Genomic DNA, 19,899 nt, shown 5'->3' on the forward strand with positions numbered 1-19,899 from the left:
CATCGATGCGGTGTCCTCTCCCCACCACCATAGGGACTATTTTCAGTTTATTGAATTTGACTAGGTTTGAACTAAACCACATTTAGCATTAAGCAATGTGACATTTTTTGCACGGAGTGTGCTACTTTTTTCCAAGTCTCTTCTCCACACCCCCAACCTAATCTGTAGTGTTTCTGACACCTCGACTGTTTCCTCTCCTCCCTCTCCAGAAATGAAAATCTCTCTGAGCTTTTTTTCTTAAATACTTCATTTGAAAATAACGTCAGCTTTCCTAAAAAGTTGGAAGGATATGAAAAATACATAGAACATATTGATCCAGCTATTAATTTCTTGCCAAATTTGTTTTTTTTTCTCTCTCCTTGGATATACGCTGAGGTAGGTACATACGTATGTGTTATACATATCTGTGTACACACACTCAGATAATTGCTTCAACTATTTGAGAGTAAGCTGTGTCTCTCATGGCCTTTTGTTACCACAGTTAGGAACATTGGTAAATTTATGGTGACTCAAGCCATTCTGTGTTTCATTTTTATCAACTGGCTCTATCGTGTCTTGTGTAACGTTTCTCCTCCAGTGTAGGATTCAGTCGAGGGTCATATATTGCATTTAATTGTCATATCTATTTTGTCTTTATTAATCTGGATTTTTTCTGCAGCCTTCCTTTGCCTTTTGTGATGTAGATATTTTTGAAGACTATCCTCTCCCTCCCAATTTTAAAGAATGGGATGTTTCTCCTGTTACTCGTGCCTGACATGTCTGATGTTTCCTCTTGGTGAGGTTCAAATTTTGCATTCCAGGCCAGAGTAGAGCATGGGTGGTGATGTGTCCTTTCAGGGCTTACCTTCTGCAGGCCCATCATGTCCATCCGCCCCTCACTGTGTTGTTAATTCCAACCCCCCATACCCCCCCTCCTGCCACACACACACATAGTCATGGTGTTGATGCCTCCACTGGAATTAGACTTTTAATCTTGCCATCAGTAAGCATTCTGTGGGAAGGTAAATTTCAGGCCATGAGAACATATTTTTTCTCATCAAAAATTTCCCCTAGATTGCCTATCCATTGATGATTTTGGCCTGGACCATTTTTTGTGGTAATTGAAACTGATTGTTACTCCCACCTCAGGGCTCTCTGCACATTTATTTACCTGTTGGCCCTTGGCATCCATGTTTGCATATTTGTTTGCAGCTTGGCATCTTGCATTCCAATTCATTTCTTCCAGTGTTGATCTTTATTTTCAACCACGATGCTTCCTAGAATTTTGTTTTCTTCTGGGTCTGTTCCTTCTCTCCTTCAACCTTTGGCACAGCCTAGAAGTCTCTACAAGTTAATTTTTGGTGGTAGGGTTGTATGTTTTGGGAATAGATTTTTAAATATCTTTTACTGATGGAGATGCAAATAATATATTAGTGCATTATGGTGCCTTATAATTTTATGCATTAATAATAAGTTGGATATTTGAGACTCATTCAGTAATGCAGAGAGATTTGATTTACGTCAGACCTCTGACTTAAGATTTAAGTCAGATCTCTGACAATAGTCTTACTTTGCCACTAGGTAGCTATATAAACTTGGGCAAATCATTTAGTTTCTCCTATGTTATCAACTCAGCGTGCCTGCAAGATGAAAGGAGTATTTAAGCAGTTCCTGGAAATCAGCTTTGGAATCTTTTGATTTAACTTCTAGAATAATAAAGATTGTGAAGATAGTGAAAAATTATTCCTAAAAAAGTTTCAGAATATTTTGACTTCAGAATTGACTATGGTCTTTGAACTGAAGTTCATTGTTTTCCTCTCTTGAAAATTTTAGGACTTGTATTTCAAGGTACAGTTAAAATGATGGTAGTTACCATTTGCCATCATCCCATTCCCAAATTCAATGTTACTTTTTCTTCTTGGGGAATTTTATTGAAAGCTAATTTTACTGAAAGCATTTACTTTTTAAGAAAAGAGGGAAATGCCTCACAATTATTATTATTATTATTAATTATTATTATTATTACTTTTTTAAGAGAGGTGCTTTTTGGGTCACTGCAGAATTACTCTTCACACTTGGATAGCAGTCCTATGTGTTGCTTGGCAAATAAATTATTCTGAATAAAACAACACTGTTAAAAGGAATAATCTCATCTAATACTGGTAGTCCCATACTCAGAAACAGAAATTGATTCATTCATTGGTAAAACACATGTCAGGTGACCTAAGATAATTTGGAATAAGCTAAAAAGATAAAGAGAACTATTAATAGATAACACAAAAGAGTACTCCTCAGAATATGTCTGATGAAATTCTTACTCGAGTCATTTAATTATTAGCTTATCAGTCCTGTGAGTTTTTATACTGTTTGCTTGAGAGCAGAACTAGAGAAAGTGCTAAAATCCCATAGACAGCAAGCTTAAAATAGTACCTGGCACATAGCAAGTCTCAATTGTTAGCAATATTACTACTTCTGTTAGTAACATATTTTGGGTAAGCTTGAGTATGAAAGCCAGACTGCAGTTAATCTTTGACTTGACAGTGAAGGTTTAACTCATTGTCTTTCCTTCAGAGACTTCATTACTTCCTGATGCTGGTCGAAGGAAAACTATTTGCAGACTGTTTGACCAAGTCTTCTCCTGCCCCGCCCCACATTCTGTCCTAATAAGAGCAGTAACAGCTGGAGGAGAGCTGATAGGCAGCATGCCATCTTGATTTCCTTGTTGTTCTGCTAGCTGCCCAGCTTTCTGGGCCATATCGCTTATTTCAGTATATCGCCCAGTTCAGGCTAATGACTTTTGCTGCTTTTGGTACCCTTTGCAGACCATTAATCTGTTTCATATTTCTTAAATTGGATTACATCTAAATTACCTTACTGATTACAATAAACTATCTCTATAGTGATAGAGAATGTTGGTTGAGAGATGGAAATGCCCACTTATTAGAACTTCTCCTTTTTCCTTTTCCCTCTAAACAAGTGATGTGTCACATGGTGCCCTGAACTGTGGAAAGTGCTTCACTCTGACCCTCTCTCCAGGCCACTATTCTCAACTCCACTGCCCCATCTTAGAACTTTAAGTCACTCTTCCTGCTATATGGCAAGCTCCTTGAGGGCAGAACTAGTGTCTCCTCTGATTTGTACTCCTCACTCTTCCTGGCACAACTTCTTGCACATAGGAAGCATTCAATAAATATTGTTAATGGAATGAATAATTATTATTATTATTATTATTAATACGATTAATAATTATTCCTACAAAGTAAAAGATGACTCTGCTTGCAAGGTGAGAGTGATGATGCAATTCTCTGTGCTGTAATGGGTGTCCTAATAAGACTATCCATCTAAAACCTCTTTGTTTTTGTTCTGTGTGTATCTTAAATTCGTAATTAGCCATGAAGTCTGTGTAATGGACCAAATCTTGTGTAGTTCCACATTGGCCGCTCAAAAAATACAATGACAAAATAGTGAAGAGAGGATCCCTGTCCACCTTGAAGGAAGTTCAGTGAATATGCTTGTACGCAGTCACGATGGGATCACATTGACTTAAATGTTCTGTTGTCTCACTGAAGAACTAAGTTGAAGTCATATGTGTCTTCACATATGGAAAAATTTGGAAAAACAGAAATCAAAATGTCCACATGACAGCATTACACTGGATAAAACAGCATTTCCTGCTCAACACACCAACAAACATTTCAGAAAAGTATGACTCTCCACCTGAGAGGTATCCATATGTTAGTAAGCTATAAATGAAGGCCTCGTGGCTTGCTAGGTCTGAATTTTAGTAACTGCATGACCTATAGTGATTTAAATGCCATAGGCAAGCTGGAGGGTAATGCTAACTACCTTCTCAAGGAGGAGATTAATTCCTAGCCTGAAGTATCTAGTTTTCCTGGGCAGTGCTAAATGTCGTTGTGCTCCCTCTTCCAGACATGTTGGGCATTTCAGATAAATGGCATGTTGCCAATTCATCCTAAGTAGCCTGGTAGCTGGCAGAATCCATGCTCAGCCAGTATCCGCCTGCTGGGACACCAGCCGGGAGTGCTGATGAAGTGTCAGATGTATACTTCATATACATTAATCTGAAGAGGGGAAAACTCATTTCTCCATTTGCTCCTTCCATCTTTCTGTCCCTCCCCACACACATGGGTAGTTTATCAAAGAAGTCAGAGTTGTCAGAAGCAGGGGGATTTATACAGATGCTGCTTTCTGGCAAGAAAGATGGAGATTTCAAGAGACAAAAGCAGGACCTGTGGTAACTTATTTTTCTGTAGGAAAATAAGGTGGTGTAAGCCTCGATGATTAAAGTTTAAAAACAGTGTATGTGGCTATCATGTAAAATCCTCCCTTCTTTTGTACTTTGGAGTCATGGACAGATGGTAGAAACACAGTGAAAACCAGTTGACAGTGTTTTTCTCCAACTTTCTCTTTGATTTGAATCATGAGCTTCATCTGCGTGGTGTGTGGACCTGACCCTATCATGTTTTCTCTTGCTGAGGTCCTCCTTGACCATCTTGTTTGAAACCGCTCCCCACACTGCAGGCCACACTCCCCACTCTTCTCCAGAGATTCATCCTCTTCCAGTATACGACAATTTAGTTTATTATTGTGTTACATATTTATTAACCATTGTCATGAAAACTTCATGACAGTAGAGGGATTTTTCCTGTTTTCCCAGCTGTCTTCCCAAGGCCTGGAGTAGTGGTGACACAGAGTAACTGCCCATTGAAGACTTGATGAATGCATAAACAAATGTTATTTCCTATCTACACATTTTTGGGCCCTAGAGTGGACTCCTGTTTATTTTTGTTGGCTTAATTTTTAATCTGTGGTTAACATTTTAGGTTTAGCCTAATCGAGAAGCTAATCTTCAAGACAGAGACCAATTCACTGTGGAAACTATATTCCAGAGTTAAACTATCATGGTTAAGTTGGGAAAAGGGCATTGGGGTTGGGGAACAAACCGATTAAGAGATCAGCTCCACTCTCTAGCACTTAGGAGCTGTGTAAGCCTTGGTTTATTCATCTATGTAGTAACCTTGTAAAGTTTTGTGAGGATCCCATGAACCATCTCATGGGCAGTCCTTTGCCCGTTGCTTGTTTCCTAGGAAATGCTGGGGTTGATGTACCTGGTGTTTATCAGAGCAGTGCTTCCTTGGGGTTGTCAGGCTTAGTGGAGGTGGTATTATTAGAAGGGTGGGAAATGAGCCCATTCTCTCAGATCAGCTGCTAAGAGCAGTAGTGTAATCTTTCTGTCCTTCCTGCCAGCTTATTTCTTGCTTCCTCATTTTGACTCAATATTACCTGACACACTGGAAGATACTTTCTAGAATAGCTAACATTTTTGAAGGGGGGAAGTGCTTTCAGATAATGTTTTTCAACTTTTAATATTAGGTTCAATGGTGTAATTTCATGTTTCTTCAGTGGCCCTCTTTTGACATAGTATCCATTTCTTTTAGTGAAAAAATTATGTTTCATGATGTACTATAAATATTAAGACCAAACTATTTTAACTGTAATAAATTCAAAGAGCCTTGATGAATATTCATCTTTTCCATTTGCACAAATGCATGATGAAGAGTCTGGGAAAATTCACTAAACGTATGCAAAAGTGCATTTTTCCTTTTTAATTCATTCAGAATGCACTGGCATAATGTCAGCATTTATTTAGGGCACAGACTTTATTTGCAGTCATTTAATCTTATATCAATACTTCATTAGCCTTATAGCTCAAAAACAAAAACCTGAGCTGAAGTCCAATTAGTTAACTCTGAGAGAGTGTCTGTTAAATATTGATGCAGGAACAATTTGAATGCCCTTGGATAAATTGCTTAACCAAAGTTGTAGAATACAACTATGAGTTTGCATTCTCTTTAGCCGTCATGACTCAGTTTAAAGATTGCATCATATTCCATTACATGGATTTCTCAAAAATTTCTCCGTTTAGGTTATTTAGTTTCAGTTTTTAGGTTATTTCATTTTAGGTTATTTAGTTGTTCCTATTGCAGATAATGGTGATGAGCAGGCTTTTATAACTCCTTGTTCACCTCTGTTTTTAGGGTAACTTCTTGGAGTGGAATCACTGTGAAAAGGGTATGAGCCCTATGGAAGGTTTCTGTACTTCTGCTAAATATTGCTTCTATGAACACTGTTCAGATTTATATATTTATATATTGAGAAAGTGCATCTCACTACACCATGGCCAGGAGTCAATATTGTCTTCTTAAAAAAAAAAGAACAACAAACAAAAAAACAACTTTGCTAGTTTACTACATGAAATAATTATTCTTTTAAACTTGTTAGATTTTTAGTGAAGTTAATAAGGTTATTGGACGTGTTGAACTCTTACTCCTAAGCCTCTGAATAAAGCAAATAGGAAGTTAGGGTTATCTAAGCTTCTTCCTGCAACTTCTTCCTTCCATTCCCTAAATCAGCTTCCCATACCAACTGTTGGTAACCTTGTTGCTCTTGGGACATAAGAACTCCCGAGTGTGATTACAGTATATGTAGCTGAAGGCATTATTCTGTAGTTCAGAATTTTTTTCATCTGGAAAGTAGTAATCTCAATTGTGAAATAGTGCCTTCAGCTGTGGACATTATAATCAGAGTCTCAAGAGTGCTTGTACTCCAGGAGTAATACGTCTCCCAGTTATTACCCTCTGAGCTAGGTTCTGTTTATAGTGAAGGGAGGAATTTTCATAACTCAGTGCTGAAATAGCCATAGGGAGCCCTGAGCAGATTATTATAGGTCAGGCCTAATCCATGAAGATAAATCTCATTATAGGTTCACCTGGGCCCATCCACAGAGCCGCTGGTTTAACATGAGTCTGTAAATCAAAGGTCAGGTGAAAATCAAACTATAAAATCCTTGTCATAATCCCAACTCTTGCCTCTGTGCCTCCTTACTCTGAACATGCTTGGATGCTGTGAGAATAATTAGCAGAAAAAAATACACTGAGTTCATTGTGATTCAGTGTGTTAATGACTGAAATACTATGGATCTGGCAGGTGAGGGTGGGGGCTGGGGGTGGGGTAGGTTTTTTCCCCTAAAATGAAATTGCAGCTGGATTCGTCACCTAAAACTTCCCCTCTCAGTTTTCTCCTCCTGACATTTGCAAAGATTAGAACAGTCCTTACCTTCCTTCTGTGTTGTCTTTCCTGGGAAGGATGGGGTACCTGCCAAAGCGGCTGTCGGGGGAGGGGGGGATGCCTGAATGCACTGGCCAGTTAGGGACTGGATGTTATCAAAGGCATTTGAGTATCAGTGGGATGAATAGTGACCAGAAATATCTTGGGGGATTTAAAGAGTAGATATGTGTGCCCTGTTTTAATTTCTTATCATCATAGAGGGGATTTAATTTAATTAACAGTAGCAATACCATATATATGTGTATATATCGGTTTGTATGTATGTTAAAGCTTCGGTTTCACTTATTATCCTCTTACCCAGCTGGTGTATCTGTTTAGAAGCTGGTTCACCTGTTCACCAAGCAGTATGAGATGACCCAGGGGATGCCAGGTCGTGGCCCCTCAGCTGTCTGAGCCCCTACAGTATTTTTAGCACCCGGGGTACTGCCTGATATGTATTTAGTGCTTAGATGATGGTTGTTTACTAATAAACGTTTAGGAGATCTTAATTAAAAGAACTTTGGGTTTTCTGAGGCTCCTTCATTTGGCTTCCTGGAGCTCAGACTAGTTGAATTGCCAGGCTCTCAATGATTTGATTGACCTCTGTGTCTGGGGAGGTAATCCACATAAAGGCGGTGAAGCAGTTTTGGCTGCCATCATGGTAGGATCCCTTGATGCACCAGTGAATGGGTGCCACTGTTATGGACTCCTGGTCTGACACGGCATGTCCCTTTGCTCTCCTGGCAAAACCTGAGCACTTGATTATTTGCTGCCTCGTTGTCAAAAGGATTCTGTCACCCCGGAAAAACAACAAGCCTGTAATAATTAGAAGGTGGTTAGTGGGAGGGAGGACATGGGGATGGAACATTTCCTTTCCTGGGAAAAAAATGAAAAATTATCATTGTACTTAATAGGCTTAAGAAACTTTTGGGTTTTGTGGTTCTGGAAAAGCCTGCATGTTTTGATGCTTTTCCTACTGTATTTTTCTTTTTTTTTTTTCCCCTACTGTTTTTCTAGACTTAAACTTCGTGGTTAGTGAAATGAAGAGTATTGGTGAGAGTTCATGTATTTAATTGGCATGAGGTGTCAATCTGGCATTGGATTCTGAATCAGTGTATATCTCATTATGTTAATTAGTTAATTGACTATTAATGGAGTTCCTATTTTACAATTAGTATTAAAATCTATATGAGGGAAAAATAGAATGAAAGCTTCCAAACACATTCTATGAGGCCAGCATTACCCTGATACCAAAACTAGGCAAAGACACCAAGAAAAAGAAACCTATAGGCCAATATTCCTGATGAACATAGATGTAAAAACCCTCAAAAGCAAACCACATTCAGCAATACAATAAAAGGATTAATTCCTGAATTCTTGAGAAACAAGGGCGGTTGAATATTCCCAAATCAATCACCATGATGCATCATATCAACAAAATAAAGGATAAAAATTATATCATCATCTTAACAGATGCAGAAGAAGCATTTGACATAATTCAAAAAGAAAAAAAAAAGCTTCCATCAGAGTGGGTTTAGAGGGAACATACTTCAACATCATAAAGGCCATATATGAGAAGTCCACAGTTAACATCATACTCAATGGTGAAAAACTTGAGAGTTTTTTCTGTAAGGGCAAGTACAAGATAAGGATGTCCACTCTTACCACTTCTTTTCAGCATAGTGCTGGAAGTCCTAGCTATAACAATCAGACAGGAAAAGAAAAGAGTCATCCACATTGCTAAGGAGGAAGTTAAACTGTCGCTATCTGCAGATGACATGATATTATACCTAGGAAACTCTAAAGAATCCACCAAGAAACTGTTAGAAGAAATAAATGAATTCGGTAAAGTTGCAGAATATAAAATTAATACCCAGATGTTGGTAGTATTTAAAATCCTAATAACAAAATTGCAGAAAGGGGAATTAAAACAATATCATTGATAATTGCACCAAGAATAATGAAATACCTAGGAATAAACACGACCAAAGAGGTAAAAACTATAAGACATTGATGAAAGAAATTGAAGAAACATAAAAAATTAGAAAGCTATTTCATGGATTGGAAGAATTAATATTGGTAAAATGTCTGTACTCCCCAAAGCAATCTACAGATTCAATGCAATCCTCTCAAAATACCAACAGCTTTTTTTTTTCTTTAACGGAACTAGGACAAATTATACTAATATCCATATGGAATCACAAAACACCCCAAATAACCAAAGCAATCTTGAGAAGGAAGAACAAAGCTGGAGGTGTCACGGTTCCAGATTTCTAGATACACTACAAAACTTTAGTAATCAAAATTGTGTGGTACCAGCACACAATTGAAACAGATAGATGAATGGAACAGAATAGAAAGCCTGGAATTAAACCCATGCTACTTTGGTCAGTTAATCTAAGACACAAGAGGGAAGAATATAATGGGGGAAAAGGACAATCTCTTTAACAAATGGTTCTGGGAAAGTTGGACAGCTACATGCCAAAGAATGAAACTGGATCACACTTTCTTTCACCATACACAAAATAAACTCAAAATGTGTTAAAGACCTAAATGTGAGACCCCAAACCACAAGAATTCCAGAAGAGAATAAAAGGAGTAATGTCTTTGACATTGGCTGTAGCAACAGTTTTCTAGCTATGTCTACCGAGGCAAAGGAAAGAAAAGCAAAAATAAACCTTTAGGACTACATCAAAATAAAAAGCTTTTTATACAGTGAAGGAAACCATCAACAAAACAAAAAAGCAACCTTTTGAATGGGAAAAGATACTGGCAAATGATTTATCCGATAAAGGATTAATACCCAAAATACTTAAGAGCTTTAACACCAAAAAAACCCCAAATCAAACCAAACCAAACCAAAACAACACAAAAATGAAACCAATACAAATACTGTGATTAAAAATGGGTGGAGGACCTGAATAGACATTTTTCCAAAGGAGATGTACAAATGGCCAACAGACACATGAAAATGTGCTCTAGATCATTACTCATCATCGGGGAAATGCAAATCAAAACTACAGTGAGATCACCTCACATCTGACAGAATGGCTAAAGTCAAAAAGGTAGTACTAGAAGGTAATAGAGTGTTGGTGAGGATGTGGAAAAAAAAGCCCTCCTGTTTTGTTGGTGGGAATATAAATTGGTGCAACCACTCTGGAAAATGGTATGGAAGTTCCTCCAAAAATTAGTAATCGAAATACCATATGATCTAGCAATTCCACTACTGGCTGTTTATCCAAAGAAAATGAAAACACTAATTCCGAAAGATACCATTCCACCCATATCCATATGCTTCTAGCCACATTATTTGCAATAGCCAAGATCCAGAAGCACCCCCCACCACACACAGTCAGCCATACAAAGGGTGACAGTGTGGATGGATCTGTAGGGTATTATGCAAAATGAAGTAGTCATTTGTGGAGTCTAAAAACTAGAACAAAGGAATAAACAAAAAGCAGAATCAGACAAATACAGGGAACAAAGTGATGGTTGCCAGAGTTCTGGGGGTTAGGGGCAAGGGCAACATGGGTGAAGGGGAGTGGGAGATACAGGCTTCTAGTTATGGAATGAGTAAGTTCTGGGACTAAAAGGCACAGCATAGGGAATATAGTTGATAATAGAGTTAGTGTTTTGTGGTAACTGATGGGTGAGCACGGTATAATGTATTCAGAAGTTAAATCACCATGTCATAAGCTGGAAACTAATATAACATTGAGTGTCAGTGCTACTCAAAAAACTTTTTAAAAACCTTACATGAAAAATATGTGACACATAGGCTTTTTAAAAGGAGCTTCAAAGCTAGCTGAAATGAGACTTGTGAAAAATCAGCAAAGTAGAAGAAACAATGTGTTGGATAGTGTGCAGCTGTGAGAATTTATAGATCTGGAAAAGCGAGCGGGCTGCAGACATCTAGCAAGTATCATCAGGCAAACTTCAAGGTGCAATGGCATTACGTACATAGTGGAATGGGGTGGGGGTAGGGGGTAAAAGTGGACAGCGTAGTGTGAATAGTGACATTTTTTCTTAGTATAATGTTTCTAGAATAGTCAGGGAGGGCAAGGGACCACATGAAAACCCAGAGGCTCATGGCTGAGGCTCATGGCTGAGGCTGTCACTGATGTGACAGAATAGTTTCTGGTTTAATGTGAACCCTGGAAGACCACCACCATCTGTCTGTTTGTACAAAGAATGTCGTTTTTACTTAGGAGACCTCCCAGATGCTAAGTCTGTTATCTGTAGAGATTTTAGCCAAAAGGAAGTAAGTCTTCAGTTTTGCTGGATTCATGGATTCATGGCTAGATGGTAATAATGGCTTACTGAGTTACAGCTTTTCTTTATGAGCCGATACTGTTTATTTGTTTTTAAGGGAAGAATGGGACATGTGCAATTTTAGCTCAGCTGTTTGTGATCTCTTAAATACTTGATTGTTCAGGGCAATGGTTTGTGTAAGTGTGTCTTTTTTTTTTTTTAATTCCTAGACACAAGTAGTGATAGATTTTTAACCTCATAAATAATATGAATCGATGATATCATTTTGTCCATTTTTTATATAGCTTTTTTATATAGCTCTGATCAAAAACTCATTAATTAAACTTTAAGGAACTTACCTGTCTCCTTTATTTTCTGGAAAACATCCATTCTATTGACAGATTCATGTGATGGAAGGCTATGAGTTTTTCATATTTAAGTGCTTCTATGCATAGTTCCTCTTTTTGTCTGACCACTGCGGGTCTATACTTAAGCGCGTGGACTTTCTCTTCCAGGAGCCTTCCTTCACATGTCTCCACACTTAGTCTTCTTTCAGTTAAGCATATCTGAACCAAAGCATTTGTCATACAGGGTTTCTTTGCTTGCCTTCCCCGCCTTCCCTCTTCCTCCTCCCCAAATTGTCTGATTTCCTAAAAGGCTCAGGATAATGATCTGCAGCTGATTAAGACAGGAGTGTAGAATATCTCATGGGATGGGCTCTCAGAAATAACACGAAATGAAATATGAGCTTGTGTTGGGTTTGCCCATAGCACCTCTTCTAAGCCTTGTTTCTGAAAATGAATTCTGGAATTGGAGAATTTTATGGATGGAACAGACCTTAGATCTGGAGAGACTGGGTATTACAGTGTCCTTTAATCTAAATTGTGTTCATTTTTTACAAGCCCTTGATTTAGAATTTAATTACTGTAGGCAGTTTAATGTTTAAGAGCATGAGCTTGGGAACCAGGCTGCCTAGGTTGGAATCTAGAGTTTACTACTTAATAGTTGTGTCCTGTTGGCCAAGGAGCATCACCTTCCTGTGACTCTGAAAAATGGGAGTATTAACCATACCCATCTTCTGTAGTTGTTGTGGGAATCAGGGATTATATCACAAGAGCACCATAATGTTAACTGGTACCATCTTGTTCAAAAGTAGTAAGTTCATGTGAACTTAAACCAGGGGACATAGGTTTTCTTGAATGCTTATCTGAAGTTTATGATTCAAAGAAGTGATGAAACTGGCCTGGTAAAGATAAGTTTGTCTCTGATTATGTTCCGATAACTGCAGGTCTACTCCATTTTCTCTAGGATAATTTGTAATACAAGAAGCTTATTTGAAATTCTAAGTTAAGAGAAAGTGTAAATTGGCATTTTTTTTTTTTTAAAGATTTACCTGTTTTAGAGAGAGAATACGCACGTAAGCAGGGGAAGGCGCAGAGGGACAGGGAGAAGCAGACTCCCCACTGAGCAGGGAGTCCGATGTGGAGCTTGATCCCAGGACTCCCAAGACCGTGACCTGAGCTGAAGGCAGACACTGAACCAACTAAGCCACCCAGCTGCCCCTGTAGTTTGGCATTTTCAACATGAAGTAAACTTTTAGGGATGATATTGTCAAGTAAACAAAAGTAAAAGGGTGACCAGAGAAGGGAAACCCCAACTCCTTTTTTTTTTTTTCCCATTTTCCTCATTAGGTTATATGAAAGACTTAACAGACTCTTGGTCTTCATGAATATTTTTTTTTCTTTTTTAAAAAAGCAAAAAAATTATTTGAGAGAGAAAGAGCATGCAAGCACAAGTGGGGAGAGACAAAGGGAGAGGGAGAAGCAGACTCCCTGCTCAGCAGGGAACCTGATTCTGGGCCTGATCCCAGGACACACTGGGATCATGACATGAGCCAAAGGCAGCCACTTAACCAGCTGAGCCACCCAGGCATCCCTGAGTTAATATTTTGTATACTTAGTGCAGTGCCGTTGTATCTGGATCTTTGGTATACCAACATCTATTTTAAGATAGAGTTGATTTTGCCATCACTTTTTGCCATGGGCACATTTTGCTATCATTTGTGCAGATGTAATGAAGAGAATGCCTGGCAGTCTTCAGGTATTTTTGCTGACTCACTCCATCACTGAAAGTGTCCCTACTATGTGAATGTATTTTAAAATGATTTACATGTACTTAGAGGTGGTGTTAAAAAAACAATTTAGGGGCACCTGGGTGACTCAGTGGGTTAAGCCTCTGCCTTCATCTCAGGTCATGATCTCAGGGTCCTGGGATTAAGCCCCGAGTTGGGGCTGAGCAGGGAGCCTGCTTCCCCCTCTCTCGCTGCCTACTTGTGATCTACCTCTCTGTGTCAAAAAACAAAACAAAACAAAACAAAAACCAATTTAACAGACCTGTGCATCTTTACTAGGAAACTGTTAGAATGTACTGTTAGGGGTTTAGCAGGGGTCTAGAGGCAGCTCCATTTGCCAACTTTAACCATTTAGCTGCCATGACGTGGACAAGTCCCAAGAGTCCCAGGGATGATGATGGGGAAGATAAAGTGTACACAGAATGATTGAGGCAGTGACTCTTTGCCAACCTCTAAGGAGGTATTTTAGCCATCAGAACTGGTGTGTTTTGGCTGAGCATCAGCCTGAATATCAACTAAGGAAATGTACTTAATGTACTAAAGCCAACAAAAAAGAAGAAACACAGAAAATGGCAACTGATATAGTTTCCCCCTAAATTTCATTTTATTATATGTACCCCTGAGGTGTCCATATTCCACTTTGTAGATTCTTGGAATAAACTGCAAGGCCTTCCTTCTTAAACCTGCTACTGCAGAGTTTTGTTGATTAAATGATGTTTTGAATGCTCATTGAGGCTGCCTTTTCTCTTTGGGAAGGGCTTATTTTATTTTGTCAGTGAAAGGAATAGCAAATCTTTGCTACACATGTCATTAACTGCCACTAAATTGACACAAATGTTGACAGTTACTGTGAGAACTGTTTCAAAGCTAATTATGCTAATTAGAATGTAACATACCAGTAATTGCATGTATTCAGACATCATACCATCACTTTTTGTATTTTCTTCTCCAGATGTAAGACATTCATTCATTTGTTGCTTGAAAAGCTGCAGAATTATAGCTAAGATAACAAATAATTGCCAGCAAATAAAATTGGTTCTTTAGAAATATGCTCTAATTGGTTAGCTATGTAAAAGACAGAAACAAATGTTAGCATGTTAAGCATATAAATTAGGAGCATTGCTTATGAAATCCTTAGTTTTGGGCTTTTCATTTAAATAAGCCTTCTTATTGCAATTAATATTATCATTTGGTTTATGACCCTTAAAAATATATTTCCTTTCAGCATTTCTTGGAGTTCTAATTTAGCTTTCTTATACATGTTAGATGATTTGCAATTTAGATTTTAATTTGATTTCCATTCTTTAAAATACCATTTTTCTTGTATTTCATTTTTATTTAAAGCATGATTCTCTGTATTCGTAGAAGCTAAGCATAAATGACTAGGAAAATCAAGCTCTTAAGTGAGCCCAGAACATAAAACATTTTAATAGGAATTTCACATAACTAAGTAAGTATTTGAGAGTCCAACCAAGGAATTATGGCTGTTTGGAAACAAACTTTATGGGACATAGTGTTCCTAATTTATCTTCTCTTAAAGTTCTTTTAAAAATAGCGTTTCTTTTGTTGATTTAAAATCACCACTACTTCTTACATATGTAGAGCGTTATATATGTGTTTCCCTGGTTATTTTAGGACCATATCTACCTGAAGAGACAGTTTTGGTCTCTATAGTGCTTTAGAGTTTTGAGTATATATATGTTTTTTTCTCTAAAGAGTTTTGATATGAGTGGGGGCACCTGGGTGGCTCAGTGGGTTAAGCCTCTGCCTTCAGCTCAGGTGATGATCTCAGGGTCCTGGAATGGAGCCCCTCCTCAGGCTCTCTGCTCAGCGGGGAACCTGCTTCTCCCTTCTTTCTGCCTGCCTTTCTGCCTACTTGTGATCTCTCTCTCTCTCTGTGTCAAATAAATAAATAAATAAATCTTTAAAACAAAACAAAAAAAAGAATTTTGATACGAGTGTTTCTCTTGTAATTGGAGTGTGTGTGGGTTTTTTTCCTCCCAGTTGTGACTCACATAAATTAGCCTAACACTTGAGGAACCCTGACCCCAATTCTGTCGGACTTGAGCATCCATGCCCTTCTCAGTTGAAGTAAACTCACAGTGTGGATCTGGTGTGATGTCCTCAGAAGGGAAGTGTGTTTCTTTTAAACCCCTCCTGTAACGACCTCTGCATGATTCTGCTGGCAGATGCTGTGTTGTACCTATTTTTTGCTAAAGACTTTCAGAAGCTGCTGTTATCCTTAGTATACAGGCCCTTTGTCTTGGTTTATTTACCAACATTAAGAGATAGTAGGTGATGGAAAAGATTGACACGTGTGGGCTTGGGAAACTTAGGACTGAATTCTAGTTACCTGGCTCTGTAATTTCAGGCAATTGTCACTTAACTTCATTGAGCCCTGGTGTCTTCATTAGTAAAATGAGAATAGTTAATCCTGACAGCATTTGTTGTAACAATTCAGGAATACAACATAACATACATCAGAACTAACTACTAAGTACTAGGCTTTCTTTGTGTATTTTTCTATTTCTGGGCTTCTCTTTCTTGTAACTGGTCTGTTTGTCTGTTTTTGTGCCTATATCACACTTTATTTCTTTAACTTGATAACAAGTCTTATTATTAACTGGTCAAGAAAAGTTCTTTATGTCATTGTTCTTTAAGAGTATTGGCTGTTTTGGCATGTTTATCTTCTGTATAAATTTACTTGTGAAGTTCTTTGAGCTAATTAAATTTTGATTAGAATTATATTAAATCCTGAGATCAATTTGGGAAATTGATAGTTTTATGACTGAGTTTTATTATTCTAGAACATAGTATATTGCTTTATTTACTTAGGGCTTTTTAAATGTTCTTATCTACAGAATGAATTTGTATATCCTTTATTAGATTTACTCTTAGGAATTTTAAATAACATCCTTTAAAAATAAACATGTACACCTGTTTGCTAATGTCTAGAAATTGAACTGACTTTTGCATATTTTTAAATTAATCAGCCTTGCTAATTCTTACTGATTTTTTACATATCTGTAGATTTGGGGATGGGAGTTTTTGTAGACAATATAGGCAATGATGATCTGCAGCTAATAACAGCTATATTTCTTCCTTTTCCAGTCTTCATAGATTTTATTTTCTTTTAAAAGTCTTAAATCACTAATCAGGATGTCCAGAATCATGTGGAAGGGAAGTGATCACATGCATTCTTGTCTTGTTCTTAAAAACAAAGAGTATTTTGAACATTTCCTTTAAGTATGATGAATGCTTTGGTGGTTTTTTTTTTTTTCTTTTTTAGAAGTTCTTTATCAGGTGAAGAATTTTTTTGTTGTTCTTTTTTTAAGTAACCCCCCTTTTTTCCCCATTGTTGATTGTTATTGATCTGTTGTTTTTGAAAAAAAAATGCCACATTGTCATGACACATAACTTTAAAAAATACATTTGTACAGTTAGTTTACTAGTATTTTATTTAGGGTTTTGTCATTCCTGTGTATTAATGGTATTAGCTTATAGTTTTCCTTTCTTGTGTTGCCTTTGTTAGGTTACGTTAGCTCAACAAAGTGAATTAGGAATGTATCAGTCATTCCCTTATTCCAACCATATTGCTGGATAACAAGCCACAGTTTCTCAGTGGCGTCTGTCAGGAGTATTTATTTCTTGCTGTGGGTCTGTGGTTTGCCGGGGGGAGCTGCTTTAGGTGGTGAATGTTGGGTTGGCTTGGCTTAAATCTAATCTGTAAGTCAGGGTCCTGTCTGCTCTGCAAGGATTACTGTGGGACCCAGGATGAAGGGAAACACTAGTCTGTAGAATGGTATTCTCGTGCTGGAAGTTGGAAACTTCTAGAGGGGTGAGCGGAATCCATGCTTAAGGATTAGGCTTGAAACGGCCATAGTGACACTGCTGTCTTTTGGTGAAAGCAAGCCGCATGATCCCAGCATCAGTAGGGGAGAAGAAATACCTGCTAAACAGCAGTTGTATCTAGCACGGGGGTGTGGGGGGGGAGTTCCTTCTTTTTCTAATCTTTGGAAGAGTTTGTGTAACAATAGCTTGATTTCTTGACTGTTCTGGATGTTACCTGTTTTGTAGTTTAGTGGATCCGTTTATTGTGTTTGAAAATTATGTTTATTGCATGGAAGCTGCAGTTTTGATTCCTTTCCCATTCTTATTATTGTTTAGTGGAGGGTCACTTGGGTGGCTCAGTCTCTTAAGCATCTGACTCTTGACTTTGGCTCAGGTCATGATCTCAGGGTCAGGAGATGGAGCCCCATGTCAGGCTCCACACTCAGTGGGGAGTCAGTCTCCCTTTCCTTCTCCTCTCCTTCCCCTACTCATGAGCCTGTTTCCTCTCTCTCTCTCTTTCTCTCTCAAAAATAAATAAGTAAATGATCTTTTAAAAATTATTTGTGTCTTCTCTCTCATGCTTTGCCCCCCTCTTCTCAGTTCTGCCAGAGGTTTGTCCCTATTAACTCATTTTGAATGGCTCTGAGTCTCATGTCATGCCTAGAAAGGTATTTCTTCTTCTAGAATCTTTAGATTCTAACAATTTATCTCCTATTTTCTTTTATGTGTTTATTTTCAGTGTTTATATCTGTAATCAGTTTGGAGCTTATTTTTGTTGAGGAGTATAAAAGAGCAGTCCATCCTACTACTCTTTTCCCCACTGGCTAGCTAGTTTTCCCAGCACTATTACCAAACCGTGTCTCTTCCCCTCTGATTTGTAATACCACTTTCAGAATGAGTTAAATTCCCAAGCGCATTATAGGTCTATTTCTTGGCTCTGTTCTGTTCCTTTGCTTTGTTTTCTTGTAGTTATATCATATAATTAAATTCCTTTAGTTTCATGCTATTTTTAACATCTAGTAGAGCTGGTAGGGGAGCCTCCTAACTCTTGTAGTTACATTTATTTACAATCACATTTAAAAGACTGTCCCTCGGGACGCCTGGGTGGCTCAGTTGGTTAAGCAGCTGCCTTCGGCTCAGGTCATGATCCCAGTGTCCTGGGATCGAGTCCCACATCGGGCTCCTTGCTCCACAGGGAGCCTGCTTCTCCATCTGACTCTGCCTTCCACTCTGTCAGCCTGTGCTCGCTCTCACTCTCTCTCTCTTACAAATAAATAAATAAAATCTTTAAAAAAAAAAAAAAAAAGACTGTCCCTCATTTTAACAATTTTTTTTTCTATCTCTGGAAATAACTTCCTCATTTTCTTTGAAAACCAGTGAGAGGGCAAAAAAATCATCCTTTGTGAAAATATTACACATCTGCTCTTTTTTTTTTTTTTTATAAATCCATAGTTGCAGTGGGGAGAGAAATCATTTATTCTCTTGTCAGGCTTCTATGTCAGTCTCCTGGCCTGTGTGCTCTGCCACATTGGGACACCATTTGCTGGGACTTGAATGTGCCAGGTTCTAGTGGAGTGGTGTGACCCAGAACCCTGGACCTTGCTGCTCTCTGCAATGGGGCTCCCCAGTGATGGCTGCCACCAACCTAAGAAACTGGAGCCTGCCAGAAGCAGGTCTCCAGAGGCTGTTCCAGAGACAGGAGCTGGGAATGTGACATTGGCATTCCTTCTACATGTGCAGAAGGCTCCTTTGATTTCATGAGGGCACTGACTGCGTTACCTTATAGCTCAAAGTTGTGAAATCCAAATGTTGCCCACACGCCACACTACCAACTACCACAGTACCTATAGAAATGTCCTCTGCTATTGCAACTTTTCCTTGGTGGCAGCATCAGAAGAGCCAACAAAAGAAGTGAAGTTAGTGCCTGCACTTTTGCTGGCTCTAGAGGTTTTTCACAAACTGTTGTTTCTCTGAATCATTCAAAACATCCTCTGCCCCTTGTGCTAAAGGCAAAGGCCATGCTCAAAGGGGGATGGGCACTGACAGCGCAGGAGCGATAATTCCCCTCATCCATCAAGCCTGACAAGCCTCCGATCCCTCGCCCTGTCAGAGCCAGCAGAGGCTGGAGGAGGATTGAATAGTCCCCACTTGTCTGGCATTTTAAGCAAATCTGAATTTGATATGAAATTAACTAGAAGCAGCTGAAGTAGCTGGTGACAACAGTTCTCACTAAAGTCCTGAGCTTAGCGTGTCCCACAAGGCAGAAGGATGTGACAGTCGTGCATCTGAATTACGACCGTCACCTATGCCTGTCAGGGCTGATAGCTCTTCATTAAGAGGGGAAGGTTAGGAATCCAATATCAGGGCAAATTAAGCCACATCTTTGGTCTGCTAGAACTTTATTTACCTTTTCATCCCCAGAGTCTTAGATTGGGTAGATCAATTAGGAAATTCAGGATTAATTTTGGACTATTAATATTAATAATTCAGGACTTCTGTGTTCTTCATTTTTTTATTCTAAAAAGAAGAGTTTATTTTTGTATCATAAGTTGATAAATTCCCAGAGAACATTTAAACAT

The 19,899-nt window shown here is 38.4% G+C and overlaps 1 protein-coding gene across 4 annotated transcripts in view; it reads left to right on the top strand.

Moving 5' to 3' along the window:
- Nucleotides 1-19,899, top strand: part of MAST4 (microtubule associated serine/threonine kinase family member 4) — a 554,271-nt gene that overhangs the window by 170,590 nt on the left and 363,782 nt on the right. The gene's annotated exons all lie outside the window — the stretch shown is intronic.

Source organism: Mustela nigripes, chromosome 12, assembly GCF_022355385.1.
Source record: "Mustela nigripes isolate SB6536 chromosome 12, MUSNIG.SB6536, whole genome shotgun sequence".
In the NCBI taxonomy this organism is placed as follows: domain Eukaryota; kingdom Metazoa; phylum Chordata; class Mammalia; order Carnivora; family Mustelidae; genus Mustela; species Mustela nigripes.